A 17,549-nucleotide genomic window follows, 5' to 3' on the forward strand; every position below is an offset into this window, starting at 1 on the left:
ATTATTTAAAGTGAAATAATTTGCACATTATTTTGGTGATGTTGGTGCACAGTTAACAAAAGTCAACAGTGCTGCCTTAAAATAATACAATGTATAATAATAGGCAACATTTTGGGTCATAGTCCTTCTTCATAGCACGAGAAAAGACAATATACAACTCTAATTGTGATGTACGGTGAAGAAGGGCCATAGTCCAAACGATTCTTTATTGTTTTTCGTTTTAAGGCAGGGTTGTTGACAAGTGTCTTGAGTTTTCGTAGTTTAATTTGCATTTGCTGATTATTCCAATTCCATTATTTATTGTCTTGTCTTAATGATGATCAGCCAAAGGAGATACTTTACATCCTTGCCTGGATGCCCCACGTGGTTTGATAACACGTATGAGGCAGAATAATTAATCGAGGCAACAATCGATGTTTGGGTGAAGACTTACTGCTTATGGTCCTTCTCAAAACTGTAGCTAACAAGGAACAAAATACAAGAATTGGTTTTACCCTTTCTGGAAATAAAACAGGTGTTAAGATGTTAAAACACCAAACAGAAACATTTTGCAAGGAATCATGTCTGCATTAACCACACATACTTGTGGTGAACATGAAAACAAAACATGCTCTGGTAATATATGCATTGTCTTTGAAGCGGATTGGTCCACATCAGAGACAGCCTTCTTTAGATCGGAGTATCAAACAGTGCTAGACCAGAGAATGCAAAAGGTGAACAGCACAAAGGCAATGCACTCAGGGCATTTACAGCTCGGTATGAGCAGCTACATCATAGGACTTTTCGTGCCAGTATCAAAATATAAGAATTGTTTTTAATGCAAACATGATTTCTTGCAAAAGGTTTATGTTTGGTGTTTTAACATCTTAACACCTGTTTTATTTCCAGAAAGGGTAAAACCAATTCTTATATTTTGATACTGTCAAGAAAGGTCCCATCAAGGAACAAAATATGTACGGTCCAGTAGTCTGTATAAAGCAAAGTGAATGCGTATTTCTTGCGATGACTTGGATGAGAAACACTGACATTAATGAAGAAAATGGAAAATGCAAAGAATGTCAAGTGTGTATTATACTGAATGATGATATTGTATTCGTGAAACATTGACACACATAGACTATCACCTCCTTTTTGAGACAATTCTCAATGGGCCACCACTCTTGCAGAGTCGCTAAAGACTGAAGCTCGCAGCCAGGATTATCTTATTGCAACCTGTCAGATCGTAGTTAGGTGCCCACACAAGGAGAGGAGGCAAATATCCCCAAAGGGGACCCAAAAATGGGTTTGTTGCGATCACGGAAAAAACCTGGTGCCATACCTGCATTTGTCCTTGAAATCTTTCTTATGACACCATGCTATTTTCTGGCTAGTGGAGGAATGGCCTGTGAATCACAGAGTGACTGGTGACAGGCAGGAATCGCAGCTGTTGCTGCCAAGAATAACTTATAGCTGCTGAGTATGCATCACATAAAGCCAATCGCATAGTAACCCATAAATACACCACTTAAAAAGCACAAGATAACAGTGTAGACTTTCAAGGAGACGTAATTCGTCTTTCTGAAATACAACACCCCCTTGACTTACAGATGTTTGTTCCACTTCAGCAGAATTTAAAGTTAACATGCTTTTTGTTTAACTGGGCGAAGCAAACACAAAGAGCTGTCAATCTTTAAAGAGAAAGTTGTGATAATTTTTTTTACATTCATCACGTGTTGAAAGATGTCTAAAATACACTTTTCTAAGCCCGCAAACGCGTGCGAAGATGTGAAAATATGATGTAATGTACAGTTTTCTAAAACTAGGCTTTGCGATATGTTTTCTCTTTGTAAAAGTAAGCCATTGACAACAATGAGGAATTCAATTCACGCAAGGATTGTATGAGGGAGAAACTGAAAATAGTGCAATTAAAATATATAAGAGTAGCGTCATGGATAAGACATTTCTATAATTTGATGTAAGTGTCCCATCTCTGCAGTGGACATCTTCTAGGTCAGTGGTTCTTAACCTTTACTGCAGCCTTGCACCCCTTTGGTTCTCAGTCGTTAAACATGTATAATGTTATATTCTTTGGTTCATTCAGTCACGTAGAACAAAAAAATTAACAAAAAACTGCGACGTTTCGATCGCAACACAAGCAATCGTCATCAGGAAGAAAATGTTAATAAATACATGTGGTTTGATGAAATAAAGCAATTTATACTTACGTGTCCGTGCTCCGTTTGCGTTTTCGATGAGTTACCTTATAAAATAATCTGGCCATGTCTCGCACCACCAGAAGGGGCATCTCGCACCCCTAGTGGGTGCGTGCACCCCAGGTTAAGAACCATTGCTCTCGGTGTTCCCTTCTTTGGCCGACACAACACAATATTGTTACTGGACCACCATACATCCTTTCTATCAATGTGTCATGCACAATACACCTGTGAATGATCGACGAATTCCGCTTCCTGTCTCTCAGTGTAATTCCAAACAAATGACGGCTCAAAGCGTTTTCCATCACATTTTAGCTTTTGTATTCAATTTGCTTTGTCAATGTCCATACTTGTAATGGATACGTGAGAGCAGGTAATATACACCGATAAAATATGCTCTTCTTTATGCACATTGGTATGTTGTTGCTTTCATTATGAAGTTCAGTTTTCGAAAAAAGTACTCACTCGAACCTTCTCTTTGCAGCTATCAAAGCTGAGTAGCTTGCATCGTGGGCTTGGCGGGGTGGTGTTATGCGTGTGAAGAGAATAAATACTCGGCAGAAGTTATTTTTCACTCGTTTTGCGTACACCCAAACAACCAATAACGCAACATATTAACTCCAAGTAACAGTGTCGAGTATTTCTTCTATTGGAACGAATAAGACAACAATTCACACACACACACACACCGGTAGCGTGACGAGCGTGGGGCAGGCAGGAGGTGCTTTGCCCCCCTCCCCGCGGTGTACCAAAGTTACGAGTTGAAGCCCCCGTGACAACCACCATGAGATATCTTCCCAGGTTTTTTCGGTAAAGTCACGTAGAAAGTAAAATAAAATAAAAACAAAATTCACGACGTTTCGGAGGCAACACAAGTCTCCGTCATCAGGTGGGACCGTCACAGCCAGATTAGCTGTATCAAGTGAGGCAATGATTCAAGATGTAATCCCTTAAAAGCGAGTTGAGGGGGGAGGGAGAGGGAGGGGGGAGCTCATCAGACTATGGTAGCCAATGAAAGGAACGTATCGGGAGGGAGGGGGGGCGAGGCCAAAAGGGTGGGCGATGGACGTGGAAGCGCTTGTGCGCAAGCGGCCAATTACTGCACACGCCAATACAATGGAGCGATTGTGCGTAAGCGGCCAGCCACTGCACCCGCCAACACAATGGGCAGAGAGGAGGAGGGGCGGTCTAATACACATGATAGACAAAAGAACGAAAATGATGATGGGTACAAACTTAGGGGGAGCTCATCAGACTATGGTAGCCAATGAATGGAACGTATCGGGAGGGAGGGGGGGGCGGGGGGGGGCGAGGCCAAAAGGGTGGGCGACGGACGTGGAAGCGCTTGTGCGCAAGCGGCCAATTACTGCACACGCCAACACAATGGAGAGAGAGGGGGAGGGGGGGGGTCTGATACACATGATACTTTCTACGTGACTTTACCGAAAAAACCTGGGAAGATGATTCCTTGCAGTCACGAAAGCTTCAAATCTACACCATGAGATATGTTTACAACAACAGTGTAAGAGAACAAAAACTTATTTTAAACGCTGTTAACATGTATTTGTCTGGAAATGCTTTCATTTACGTTGCATGTTTTAGTTTAATTTTATTAGAACAATAAGGTAATAATGCAAAGAGGTACTACTGCAGAGCTGTAGTAGCTGTATTGTGTGCAGACTGAGCGCCCCTACAACGTTAAATGTTTGAGACTGTGAGCGTAACGACGACGGGATTATGGCAAAAGGAGCCGCGGTATCTAATAGCCTAGGTGTGACCGTGCGAGACGAATCAAATATTGGGGACCCATCTGACCGATTGCCACACCCCCTGAGCTGATGACACTACGCCACTGATACACACCGATACAGCACGGCACAGTCTTAACACATTCACTCTGCCACAGAATGCAGGTTACTTTTTTATCCTAATCCCCGGTTAATGTCTCCGCCTTGGTGTGGAAGCACACCTTGTTGCTGGATGGATTGTAGGGCATGATGGTTTTTCGTGTAATTGTCAGAAAACAAAACAAGCCCTTGACTTGGCAGCTGTCATCCTCTTCTTGGTTCTTTCGGTAAAGTCACGTAGAAGGGAAGTAATAAAATAATAAAAATAAAATATAATAAAATAATTCTCACGACGTTTCGGCCACAACGCAAGCAGCCGTCCTCAGGTGGAGAACAGGTCCGTCAAGTAGACCACAACGCAAGCAGCCGTCCTCAGGTGGAGAACAGGTCCGTCAAGTAGACAGGTCCGTCAAGTAGACAGATTTAGACTCTGTCTACTTGACGGACCTGTTCTCCACCTGAGGACGGCTGCTTGCGTTGTGGCCGAAACGTCGTGAGAATTATTTTATTATGTTTAATTTTTATTATTTTATTACTTCCCTTCTGCGTGACTTTACCGAAAGAACCAAGAAGATGAATCCCTGCAGTCACGAAAGCTTTAAATCGAAATTTAGCTGTCATCCTGGTCAGAGTTCAGTAGGGGGCGCTCCAGAGTCCACTTGCACTGCATTAGTACACCCAACAATGCACGCACTGACGTGATTTCAGCAATCGGAGGTTGCGTGGTCCCAGCCATTAGCATGCAGATGCAGTCCCTCCCCCAGTCAATTGTGAGTCTGTGACAAGCTCCCGTTTGATCACAACCCTGCTACATCCGATGTATCGGAGAACACTACCTTGTCACGGTCCCTCAGGACAGTTTAACACTCCTGGTTGTACTGGGTCATGAGAAGCATCTGCCTATATTAAGCCCCCCCCCTCCCAAAAGTACCATGTACCTGTTAGCTCCATCCGTTAATCACAGCCATACTATGACACTGTTTGGAGTCATGGCCTTCTGCTGGAGTTGGCCAAAATCATCAGACGCTGATTATGTATTGTACGCCTGATCGATGCGATACTTAGAAAACATACTTTCAGGGTGCACCTCGTTGGTAAACAGCCACAAGATGAACAATGGCCTCCCTCAAGGCTCGCACCTTCACTATTTAACATACGGTATATAGGACAAGCTTGCCCAGCGCGTCTTTATAGAACGCATGCTTCGGCTATACACGGCTTACCTAGTGAGGCTGCTAAGATTCTCATCTCTGTGTCGAAAAGTACTGCCGTGAGAGTGCTCCATCTGTTGGTAGGTGTAAATGAATCGACTGTGAGAACGATTTATCAATATATATAAAATAGAAATGTGTGAATATGGGTGTCTGTTCGAAATGTTTAGCATACTTCCCAACATGCAACAAACTTGAAATTTGGCATGGGGGTAGCTTCCCGACTGTACACAATGCAAAAAAGTTTAAAAATAGACTTTTGTATTTTTTGGGTGGGGGGGGGGGCGCAATAATCGATATATTTTGCATGGCAAGTGAGCTGTGATGTCACATCTGTGATGTCACCCGCATGCAGAAGCGTTACGCAGTGTGCCAGCTGATGTTACGCATCCCCCCCCCAACCCTCCGCGAGTCAAGTGCCATTCAAATGTGTTGCAGGTCTAAGGCGTTCTTCGCGCAGCATTGGTTTATTATTTGAGTCGTTTACTGCCGTACGCACCCTGAAAGTTGTGTGTGTCTGCAGCAAGCGCGTGTATGTGTACCTATGCACATGCGCGCGTGTGTGTGTGTGTGTGGGGGGGGGAGCGGTAGTGTAGTGGTTAGCGCGCTGCGCTATGAACCCAAGCGACCTGAGTTCGATTCCCGCTCACGGCTACCACCGGTGATGATTATTTGAACCGGTCCTGGGCCTCCCCTAGGTCGACTCAGCCTCAAACGAGTAACTGGTGTGGTGTGTGAACATCGCCACTGGGGAGACAAAGGCGGCCGGGCATCGTGAATCCAAGTCCCGGGCGAAGCCGGGTAGTAAAGCTAGTCTATATACAGGGCGTTTTAAAAAGATGGACACGATTTGAAATCACTATATCTCTGCAACCACGAACCGCCCATAATGAAACTCTTACCACTTGAAAGGGCAGGGCATAGAGTTTCAAATGATTACCACTAGATGCCTCTCCCAGCGCACAAACAGCCTCAGTCATTAGCAAGATGGCAACCCCGCAACATTAGGCGTTTTGCGTTCTGCAATTCAGCAAGACTGAATCCGTCATTGCGGTGCAGTGTGCGTTTCATCACACAAAGCGACTTTTTTTGTGGGGATACGTCAAAGACCGTGTTTCTGTGCCACCATTAGTGACTAATCTGGAAGACCTCAAAAACAGAATCACGGCAGCGGTGACTTCAGTAGAAGAAGACACATTGAGAGGCGTTTGGGACGAATTCAACTATCATCTCGATGTTGTCCGTACAGCAGGTGGAGGGCACATAGAGCAATTATAAAATGCTAAAAACCGTTTGGAATTTTTTTAGTAATTGTTACATGTTGCCATCGTGAAATATACTGCTTTGAAATTGGGTCAATTATCTTCAAACAGGGATTCATCTTCTTGGTTCTTTCGGTAAAGTCACGTAGAAGGGAAGTAATAAAATAATAAAAATAAAACATGATAAAATAATTACGCGCACCGATCTAGATCAGTTAGACAAGACACTCTACAAATCACACTTATCTTTGAGTGCAACAATGTCCACATCGGATTGGGAACATGTAGACAAAATGACTGCCTCTTCAGCTGCCGCTATGTCGACCAAATGTAAGGACAACTTGATTTCCAAATTCAACCGCCTCTCAAACAAGAGACCAGACCCACACATTGAAAAGCTAGACGCTAACAAAGTCGGAATTAATCGCAGTAACAGTTCTATTTCTGAAGGTCTGAAATCCGTTTTAGCTAAAGGACTAAACTTTGCAGTCACACCTAGACACATACCAGTTAATGATATAATTGCCCGAGTAGATGTAGCTCTCAAGGGCACTAGTCACATTGCTGCAGACGTAGCAAGATCTGAAATCTCTGCAACCCTCAAAAACGCTAAGATGCCAGCTAGCAACATCAGCAAAGATGAGCGTTTTTAATTCGCTCAATTAAAAAAGAGGGATGACATTGTCATCCGCTCAGCCGACAAAGGCAATGCCACTGTCATCATGGACAAAATAGAATACAACAACAAAATTCAAGAACTACTCAACGATGGCAGCGATATAAATATAAAAAGAGGCCCCACCAACAGCCTCGTCACTAAAACCAACAAAATAATTTCTGATTCAACCGCATTAATTGATCAAACCAAACAGTTCTCGTTGAAATATTCTGCAGCCAGGCCACCATACGGCTTGCCAAAGATACATAAAGAAGATACACCTCTTCGTCCCATTGTCTCTACTATCAACTCCCCCACCTACAAACTGGCTCGTTTTTTGTCTGAAATCCTACGGCCTTTCACTGGAAAAACCAACCTCTGCGGTACTAAACTCTACTGACCTGGTATCGACAATCAAGGGGATTTCCCTGTCCCCAGACGACCTGCTTGTCAGTTTTGATGTGGTTTCCTTATTCACCAAAGTTCCTGTACCTGACACCATCGCAATCATTGAAGACTTGGTTCATCAAGGACTGAATACTGGGGTACCCCCCTGGTGAGACACTGCTTAACCAATACATACTTCACCTGGAATGGAACTTTTTACAAGCAAACTGAGGGCACCCCAATGGGCTCCCCTCTATCTCCGGTTGTAGCCAACGTTTTCATGGAGAAACTTGAGACTGACGCTATCCAGACTGCCACTCTACGCCCGACCTTATGGAAGAGGTACGTAGATGACACTTTTGTCATCTGGCCACATGGCCGGCCTGCTCTAGACCAATTTCTCGACCACATCAATTCCATACACCCAGCCATCAGATTCACCATGGAAGTCGAAAAAGATGGCAAGCTACCCTTTTTGGATGTCCTAATTAAAAGGAGACCTGATGGTTCAATGAGTCACTCTGTCTACAGGAAAGCCACCCATACGGATGCTTACCTAAAACCGGATTCCCACCACCATCCATCCCAGAAGAATTCCCTCATCAAGACTCTACACCATAGAGCCCAATGCATATCCGACCAGGAACACATTGCCAGTGAACTCAAACACGTACGCCAAGCTCTTAAGGCTAATGGTTACTCCGACTACACAATCCGCAAAGCCATCACTCCAACCATCAAGAAGGATCCTGTTGAGGAGCCTTTCAAGACCATCACCTTACCCTACATTGCTGGGGTCACAAAAAATATCTCCAAATTCCTGATTAAACACAAGATCCAGGTCCGATTCAACACATTACATAAAATCCGTGATCTGGTCCTGTCTGTAAAAGATGTGGTTCCAGACATACAGTACCCTGGCGTCTACAAACTAAGTTGCCTCTGTGGTAGCAGTTACATTCGAGAAACCAAACGACATGTCTCGGACCGCATCCGTAAACATAAAGCTGACTTGAAACACTGTAGGACAAACACCTCAGCCGTGGCAGATCACTGTTACAATTCAGTGGGCTCACATGATATTGACTTCTCCAAGACAGAGGTTCTCTGCAAGCCATCTGGCTACCATGAGAGATTCGTTCATGAGGCGATCCACATATACAAACACAGAGACAATTTCAACCGAGAAGATGGATTCTGGCTTAGCAATCATTGGAAGGACGTAATAAACCAATTCGGATCTTAACTGATTGTGTTCACGTTTACGGTGACTTTCAGACCGCGTTCCACTCACTGGCATTGTATTCTCCGCAGGGAATGGATTCTTTGCTCCGCTGCAAGTCTCCTACAACTACTCTCCCATTGACATATTTCGTTGCTTCCTCTTAGTATCTTTCACACGACGGTCAATGGTACAGTGTATAATAACAAATAGTATAAAATTTATATGCTTAATACAATGTACAAAGTAATATATAGTATCGTAATTGTATAGTAAATATACAGCAGTTTGATATACATTAGGGTGGGTAGAATAATACATAGTGTAATATTACAATGTGTATAGTAATACAGTAATTTAATGTTGGGTTTGTCTATGGCAGTATATAGAACGGTGTAGACTCGTGTAATATAAGAGAATAAAGTTTAGATGGAAGCATATTATATAATTTTTACGACGTAGAATTGTAATGTATTACTTACTGTTAATAACTCAGCTTATTGTAGAGTATATTTAGTATACTGATGATACTATGTAGTTTATACTTTAGTTGTTTACGTGTTGGTTTTAGTTACTGCAGCTACATACTATTAACACTCCTTCCCTTTATTAATGCTACCCCTATCCCCTCCCTTTGATGCTGCTAATCCTGCATAATGCACGGGCATAAGTAGTACTAATCACATACCTGCATTTCCCATATCCCGTCCCTTTGATGCTGCTAATCCTGCATAATGCACGGGCATAAGTAGTACTAATCACATACCTGCATTTCCCATACCCCCTCCCGTTGATGCTGCTATTCCTGCATAATGCACGGGCATAAGTAGTACTAATCGCATACCTGCATTTCCCATAAATATGCTAAATTCCTCTTGATATGCAAATTCTTTTGTCAAGGCGCCCTTTCCCCCCCTTCCTACCCAGCTTAAATATATGCTCCTAGCAGGGTGCTGTTTCATTCAGACGATGTCGCCTCGACAGACCTGGTTTTGACCTGAAGACGGCTGCTTGCGCTGTGGCCGAAACGTCGTGAGAATTATTTTGTTATGTTTTATTTTTATTATTTTATTACTTCCCTTCTACGTGACTTTACCGAAAGAACCAAGAACATCTTCAAACACCCTGTATATAAAAGGGAAATTTGTGAATGTGTGTTTGTTCGAAATGCTTAGCATACTTCCTGACATGCAACAAACCTGAAATTTGGCATGTGGGTAGCTTTCAGATTAGACACAATGTAAAAAGTATAAAAATAGACTTTTGTATTTTGGGGGGCGCAATTATGGATATATTTTGCACGGAAAGTGAGCAGTGACGTCACATCTGTGATGTCACCCGCATGCAGCAGCGTTACGCAGTGTGCCTGCTGACGTCACGCATTCGCCCCCAACTCTCCGCGTAGGCCGTGTATCCCGCACAAATGCGCGGCATAGCTGTCTCGATTTTATAAGTCAACGCGACAATTTTCAGCTCGCTCTTAAATATAAAGCAGAACACACATCTGTTTGTGTGAAGCAGAAAAAACTCTCGAACACTGCGCTCTGACGTCATGAAATTTACACAGCTGACACTGTCTGGAATTTGTATGGGAAAACGACAATTTTCAGCTCACACGTCATTTCCTTCCCGAGCTGCCTAAATCGTTTAGCATACTTCCCAACATGCTACAAACTTGACATTTGGCATGTGGGAAGCTTCCAGACTGTACGCAATGCAAAAAGTATAAAAACAGACTTTTGTATTTTTAAGGGGGGGGGGGGGGCGCAATAATGGATATATTTTGCACGGCAAGTGAGCGGTGGCGTCACATCTGTGATGTCAAGTTTCACGCATCCCCCCCAACCCTCCGCGTAGGCCATGTATTAATCCAAGACAAGAATCCAAGTCTCGGGCGAAGCCGGGTAGTAAAGCTAGTTTACCATATTTGTTTTTGTGTGTGTATGTGTAACGGGTTCCGGAGACACTTGTAGAGGTAACTTCTACATTACGATCCAACACTCCAACACTCCAACAGTCCAACAGTCCACCTACTCTGTTACAGCCTAGGTACACAGCCTAGGTACACAGCCTAGATACACTACTCTGGCTACGCTCTGGAACTCGCCCTCACAAGGACGTAGAGTCCGGAGTTCCAGAGTCCCACCACTGGCTCTCACAGCGTCCCAGGGTCCTCAGATGGCTGGTCTTGGGTCTTGAGCTACGACTGCCCTGATCGTCCAGGGAGCTCCCCTTTATGCCTAGTCCCCAACGAGGGGTGGGGCCGTGTGCGCCCCCAGATATCCTACAGAGCACACACAGCCCCCCCCCCCCCCTTTGGTGGTGCCAAGCGGCTTAAACGCCTGGGCCACCCGGGAACCCAACGCCTGGCGCCAAGAGGCTTAAGCGTCTGCTCCGCCTGGGAACCCAGCGCCTGGCGCCAAAAGGCTTAAGCGCCTTTCCCGCCCATGGTCCCAGAGCCCCCAGCAGCCCCTCCCTTATTATGTCACTACATATGTTTTTTGTGTTTGATAATATAACACACTCGGGACGCACAACGACAAGTTCACACATTGCCACACGCATTTAGCCGTCCAGTCGTTGAGGACAGTCCTCTGGATGCCTCAATGGGGATCCGTTCACGTTCAAGTGATAGTGTTAGGGGCGAGCATCGAGCTGGGAATTCAGTATTAGGGGCGAAAGGTTGGACGTGAGTGCCATAGTGCGGGAATAATAATGGAGACGGGGTTTTCGTGTTGAATTGAAATTGTAAACTAAAGAGAGTACACACAAGAAATGGAGAGCGACTTGGCATCTTTTAGTACAATAATTAGTATGTGAAATCGTGTAGAATTCAACAGGGGGAGGGGCTGATAATTTCTGACCCAGGAACGGCAACCCTATTTTTCCGATAAGGTTTATGATTTGTTGAATGTGGTTTTGCTCAACACGGCATTTTTCTGGACCATAATCCCTGCGTTCAGCGAGGTCTGCCTTTATATGTTAGTGACCTGCCATGTACACCATCTCACATGTTCATGTATGCAGGTGAAATAGCCCTTGCTGCACAGGGCACACACCTTGAGAACACTGCCAGAACGTAAACAGCTGATCTAACTTTATTGGAGGCATATTTCCGTCATTGGAGACTCTGACCAAATCCCTCCGAAACCACAAGCACGTGCCACCTGAACAAACACGCAGCAGATGCCACCCTTGATGTGTCCTTCTGTGGGCGCCAAGTGTGCTATGACCCTACTCCAAGATATCTATGGGTTATCATGAATAGAAGACTGAACGTCAAGCCCCACATAAAACAGATATGTGAAAAGACCAAACCAAGAATTTCCCTGCCATAGAAACTTTCAGGAATGACCTGGGGTGCCTCAGCTGATGTGCTGCGAACCGACATCCTATTACTGACATATTCAGTGGCTTAGTACTGCGTTCCAGCCTGGTCCGGGAGGTTGTACATACAACTTCCAGATGCACAGTTTAAAAAATGCAATGCGCATCACAGCCGCACGACTGAAACCAACACCACTCACCTGGCTCCCTGTTCGTGCGGAGATTCTGCTTCCAATATCCGCAGAAACAACCACCTACCCATCAATCAATACCTCAACAATGTACCGCGCCGCAGACTCAAGTTCCAATCTCCCTTCTGGAATTTTGCTGTCACCATCCTAGAATCTAGCCCAGATTTGTAAGAATGCTGGCAAACAGAATGGAATGTGGACGTCCATAATAAACACCACACTCGAGATCCAAACATCACACCTCCAGCAGCATACGACATTCCATCTCAAAACTGGAATATTAAAGACAAGCCACAGTGCGATTGTGGTCATGCAACCCCAAATGTGGACAACCACTGTAGTCTGCCCTCTTTAAACAGAGAAATAGCAAAGCTACATGAAGTATCTCCTGAAGCCCTCTCGTGGCTAGCAGACCTTGGAGATTGGCATTTAGCTCCTGAACATATTGCCATATACAATAATAGAATATATTATCTGGTTCTTTCGGTAAGTCACGTAGAATATACATTTGAATGAGTGAAAAAAACATTTTCAAATAATTAACTTTCACATGCTACTCTTCCAGGTTTACTCTTGATCCTAAAATGGTGATAAACTGTGGGGTCTGATCCAATGTCATGTTTTAATCACGAATCAATTACACTCCAACGTTTATTATTTCCCCAGAGGTATAATTAGGGAAAGTAACATACAACCTATTATTGTTCAGAGCATTGGCTCTGAAAATGTTGCACTTGATCCTCCCCACAGTTTGTATCTGTATGTTTACAAATATTTTCAATTCAAATGCAAATAAGATAATTATACATAATCCGCATCTGTTGATTCCTGCACATGGGCAGTACAACATAGGGAGGCACTATAATTAGATTTTCTGACAACCCGATTTGTGCGATGTGTTACATAGTCATCATCAATGATCAATCCACCGCTGGATGAAGGCCTCCCCGAACAAGTTGTCCTGTTTTTTTGGTGGGTCCAAGAGGTTTCTCTCATTCCTTACTGCGAAGCCAGAGCTTCAAATGTGACGCAGCTGGAACTTCCTTTTCTTTTGAGAAATTGGGATGTGATTTTTTTCTTCTTCTTGATTTGCATAAAGTAATGCCATTTACCTTTAAGACTCCCATCTCTGTCATGAATTATGGTTTCATACACTGTATTACCCTCAGGGCGAATTGCCAATGGTCTACCTTTTTACTGCTTTCTTGCTCTCATTTCTTGCTTTGACGTCTACAATCATTTTGCGTTGTGCTCTGTCATTTATTTTCGCATTCTTTCTCTAAGTATACGTTGTTTTACCAATATTGTGTATTGAATCTTTCACATCTCACATTCATATTTGTATCACTCTCTTTTCCTTCATGTCGTTTGTGGTTTCAGACAATTTTTTTGATTTGTAAATATTTTCCCCACTTGCAAATAATTAATGTAACAACATTTTTTTGGTTCCTGGGTAGTGTTATTTCCTAATTGCTTATGCCTCAAAAGTACAGAAAATGGCTATTATTCCCCACAAACTTTATCCATTACAGTACAATGCTAATGAATACATATTTGAAAGTGGAAATATCCATTTCATCATGTTAATCCTCTAGGGTATTTAATTTGTTGCTTAGAGTAAGCTAAAATCAGATACCTGCTGCCCTGTTAATGGTCTTTGATTTTTCTGTATATGCTTTGCTCTCTGTTTGGCTATGTTTTAGTGCAACTCCCATGCATTGCGCAAGCATTTTGATCACTTGCTGTGTTTATATTGTTGAAGACATATAGTAACACCTCTGAAATCTGGACTAGTGTGAGGAGAACCATTCTAGTTTTACGAGGGCATCTGGGATTTTGCAAATAATAAAATGGCGACATTACTTAATTTAATTTTCCACGTACTGTAATTAGCATCGATGGCTTTCCTTAGGACTGAATCACAATTAACTACAGTATATTTCCAATTTTACATTTACGTGTCAAAACTATTAATCAATCACGACTGTAAAGTCTAATCTGAGTCACTCACAACCACATAGCCATCCTGCGTTACTCATTAATACTCTTATGATAATGTAACAATGCTTGGCAAAGTGGTTTTATAAATTGATTTAATCCGTTGATTGGACATAGCGGAGTCTTCTTACAGCACTGCAGAGTATTTACAAAGTTACTTTGAAGGTCTACCTTTTTTACAATGCAATAAATTATGAAGAAGATTAATTAACCGCAGTAGTGTATATGAAAGAAAACAAATAATTGAAACGTATTTATGGTTAGTATGTTTATTTCCCCCCCCAAAATCGATATAATCTACTCAGTGGCAATATGTACTTAAAAATAATTTACAGCTAGCCTTTGTAAAGTTTAAATTTGGAACCACGAGAGCGATATCATGACGAGCCGTCCGAGTCCACCCTCTCTCTGAGTCCATTGAGGAGCATCAGCAGCCTGCCACTCGTCACGACGCTGCACGCCCAGTATGTTTACGTACATATATTTTTAGTTGCAAATCAACTCTATGCTTACTTGACTTTTTGCCAGTTTCTTTGTCTGGTACTTTGTGGTTCTTTATGTGTGGTAAGTGTAACATTTGACGTTTCATTACTTTATTTCAAAATTATACAGTAATTTGTTTATCTCATCTTAAATAAAGTTGTTCAGGAGTGGACCATTTTGGGGCTGAAACGTATCTCCGCTTATAACATGGGGGTGGGAGGGAGTCAATGGGAAAACAACGATAGTTTAACGGGCGTTCGCTTACCGAGCAATTTTCGAAATATTAAACATACCAGGTTTATCAAAATCTGTTAATATTTTGCAGGTTAATCGCTACGTATATTCATTGTCAATCGATCCATAGATCGAGTAATTCAATTTTCACGTGACACACCCCTTTTTTTGATTGGCTAATATCTGCATGATCGGTGATTCCATTGCAGTTCGTGTTTATTGTATCGTAGCGCTGTAATAGGATAAAATCGTACACCCGACAAAATCAACAATCAGAGATTTGCCCATATATGGAAGTGGGCGTGGCTTTGACCGAAGGGGCGTGTATTTGCCTATATATGGCACTGCGGACCGTGTATCGAGATTAAATGTATCGATTCCGCTCAGTCGATTCATATTAAAAAAAAACATAAAAAATACAATACCGGGTTAATCGTAATTTGCGAGTTAATCGCTGTGTCGATTCCTTACCAATCGATCTATGGATTGAGTAATGATGTGACTCGCCCCCTTCATTTGATTGGCTAATATCAGCGGTATCGGCGCTTTAGTCGCAGTCCGCTTTTATTGCGCCTCCACGCCTGCCAATGATGACCCCCGGGAGGAAGAGGGGGAGGGTGGGCTCTGAGCCCCTCCTCCTACTAACCACCCCCTTCCTCCATCATCTCATTATCATCATCGTTAATATTAAAGGTATGTAAAGTTAATGTAATGTTAATTTATATTTTATTATGTTATTGTCTAGTGTATTGTATTTTATTTGGTGTTTTGTGACTAAACAGGCAAGTTAGTTAAGCCGTGACGGCTCTGACCATGGCCGTGGTTCCCCTAACCCTCTATTTACCATAGGCGCTGTAGTTCACTAACCGCAGATTTCGCTTACAGGGGCATTTCCAGGAACGAAATCCCCGCGGTTGGCGAGGGATGACCTATTTACATTTAATTTTCTGATTCGTTTTACTCTTTTTCTGCAATCTATTCTGGCATACCCAAGTCCAGTTTTGAGAGGTATAACTGTATATGCTACATAGCATAAAGTGTGTAGTCATATATTTGTCATTGTTACAAGAAAGTGGCACGGATTGCGACATACACATCTCTCACCTTCGTGGTTTCCCCGCAGCTCCGCGACTGCGGTTCCATGTGAGACCAGCCCGCTTCTAGAGGTCGCGTTTTGTGGCGCGGATTACTGAGAGTGCTCACAAACCGCCAGCAAATCCGTGCATTGTAAGGCTTCGCGGATTGTTGGATCGCGATTTGTTGCCATTTACGCCATATACTGTGATTGCTTGACAATTTGTTTAAAGTATCCACGAACGTTTAGGATGGGGATGATACCAGGAGTTTGCTGTAAGAATTCCCAGAAGTATAGTTTTGCTCAGCACAAGTTTTCTTCAAGATACCTTAGTGCTATTGCCGGTAAACTTCAGGTTCATACATAGCATGGTGAAGCAATACAAATAATAACAAATAATAACTGAAAATATTATTTCGATTTAAAGCTTTCGTGACTGCAGGGATTCATCTTCTTGGTTCGTACTGCCATCAGTAGATAACTGAGGCTCAAGGCCAGCATCTCAAGAGTATTGTTTCAGACCAGAAACCAGAATATTTTATTTCAAAAAGTCATATATGTTTAAAAAAGTATGCAATCCCAGTAGGTATAAAGTATATGATACTGTTTTGTCATGTTATGTTTAATTTTTTTTTTACTTCTGATCCCTTTCCATGTGTTGCAGCCAGGACGATAGCGTGACAAGTTACCATCACTCTTGCAAGCCTACTGGAGAGTCGGCTGAATCCTTGACATCAGAAACGTAACTATTTTACTAAGCATTTCACGATTACAATGCAAGAAAAAAATGGGCTCAGCAATGTGTATCTAAAGCAGAAGTACAAAAATTGATCATATTCGACAGGCAGACCTCGCTCAGCGCTCAAGATGCATTCTTGGAGAAGTGAGCGCTTATCAAATCAGTGCTCAAAGGGGTCATTATACCATTGTACACATGGGGATGCGTTCCCGACAGCGTTATATCTTTCGTATAAGCAATATATTAAGGGCTTCATTGGGGTATCAGTAATAGCGCTAATAATACAGATGTTAAACTACATTTCATGAATATAAAAAGTATTATTCCATCAGCATTACGTGCTGTACTCACAAGTGCATTCTACTGTACTCTACTGCGCTCCCAATCCGAGTTTTAGTGATGCCCTCAGCCAAAATTTCTGTGGTTAGGTTTATTTTAGGTGGAGCCTGAGACTCTATCCTGGTCTCGTGAGTCCCCACCTGGCTAAATGCACTGTAATAACATTGAAAAAAAAAGACATGGATTAAAAAAAAGAAATCGTGGCCACGAATAATGATAATCAAATCGTGGGGGGTGGGGTCTGGTTGGCTTAGAGCTGTGCGTCGCTCTCATTGGCTGAGCGAATGATGGGGGCGGGGACATTTTCTCGGCCACCGCTGCATGTTCCCACTTGTAAGTGCGATATAGGTGTTTTTATTTGAATTTTTTTTAGTAAAATGTTTC

General features: G+C 42.8%; 1 long non-coding RNA gene across 1 annotated transcript in view; it reads left to right on the top strand.

The window, feature by feature from the left end:
- Nucleotides 1-17,320, top strand: part of LOC144720186 (uncharacterized) — a 32,153-nt gene extending 14,833 nt beyond the window's left edge. The window contains exon 2 of the long non-coding RNA XR_013585722.1: nt 16,752-17,320. This is a non-coding gene — a long non-coding RNA (uncharacterized LOC144720186). The remainder of the gene's footprint in view (nt 1-16,751) is intronic.
- Nucleotides 17,321-17,549: the final 229 nt, after the last annotated feature.

Source organism: Lampetra planeri, chromosome 8, assembly GCF_965212315.1.
Source record: "Lampetra planeri chromosome 8, kcLamPlan1.2.h2, whole genome shotgun sequence".
NCBI classification, from domain to species: Eukaryota; Metazoa; Chordata; class Hyperoartia; order Petromyzontiformes; family Petromyzontidae; genus Lampetra; species Lampetra planeri.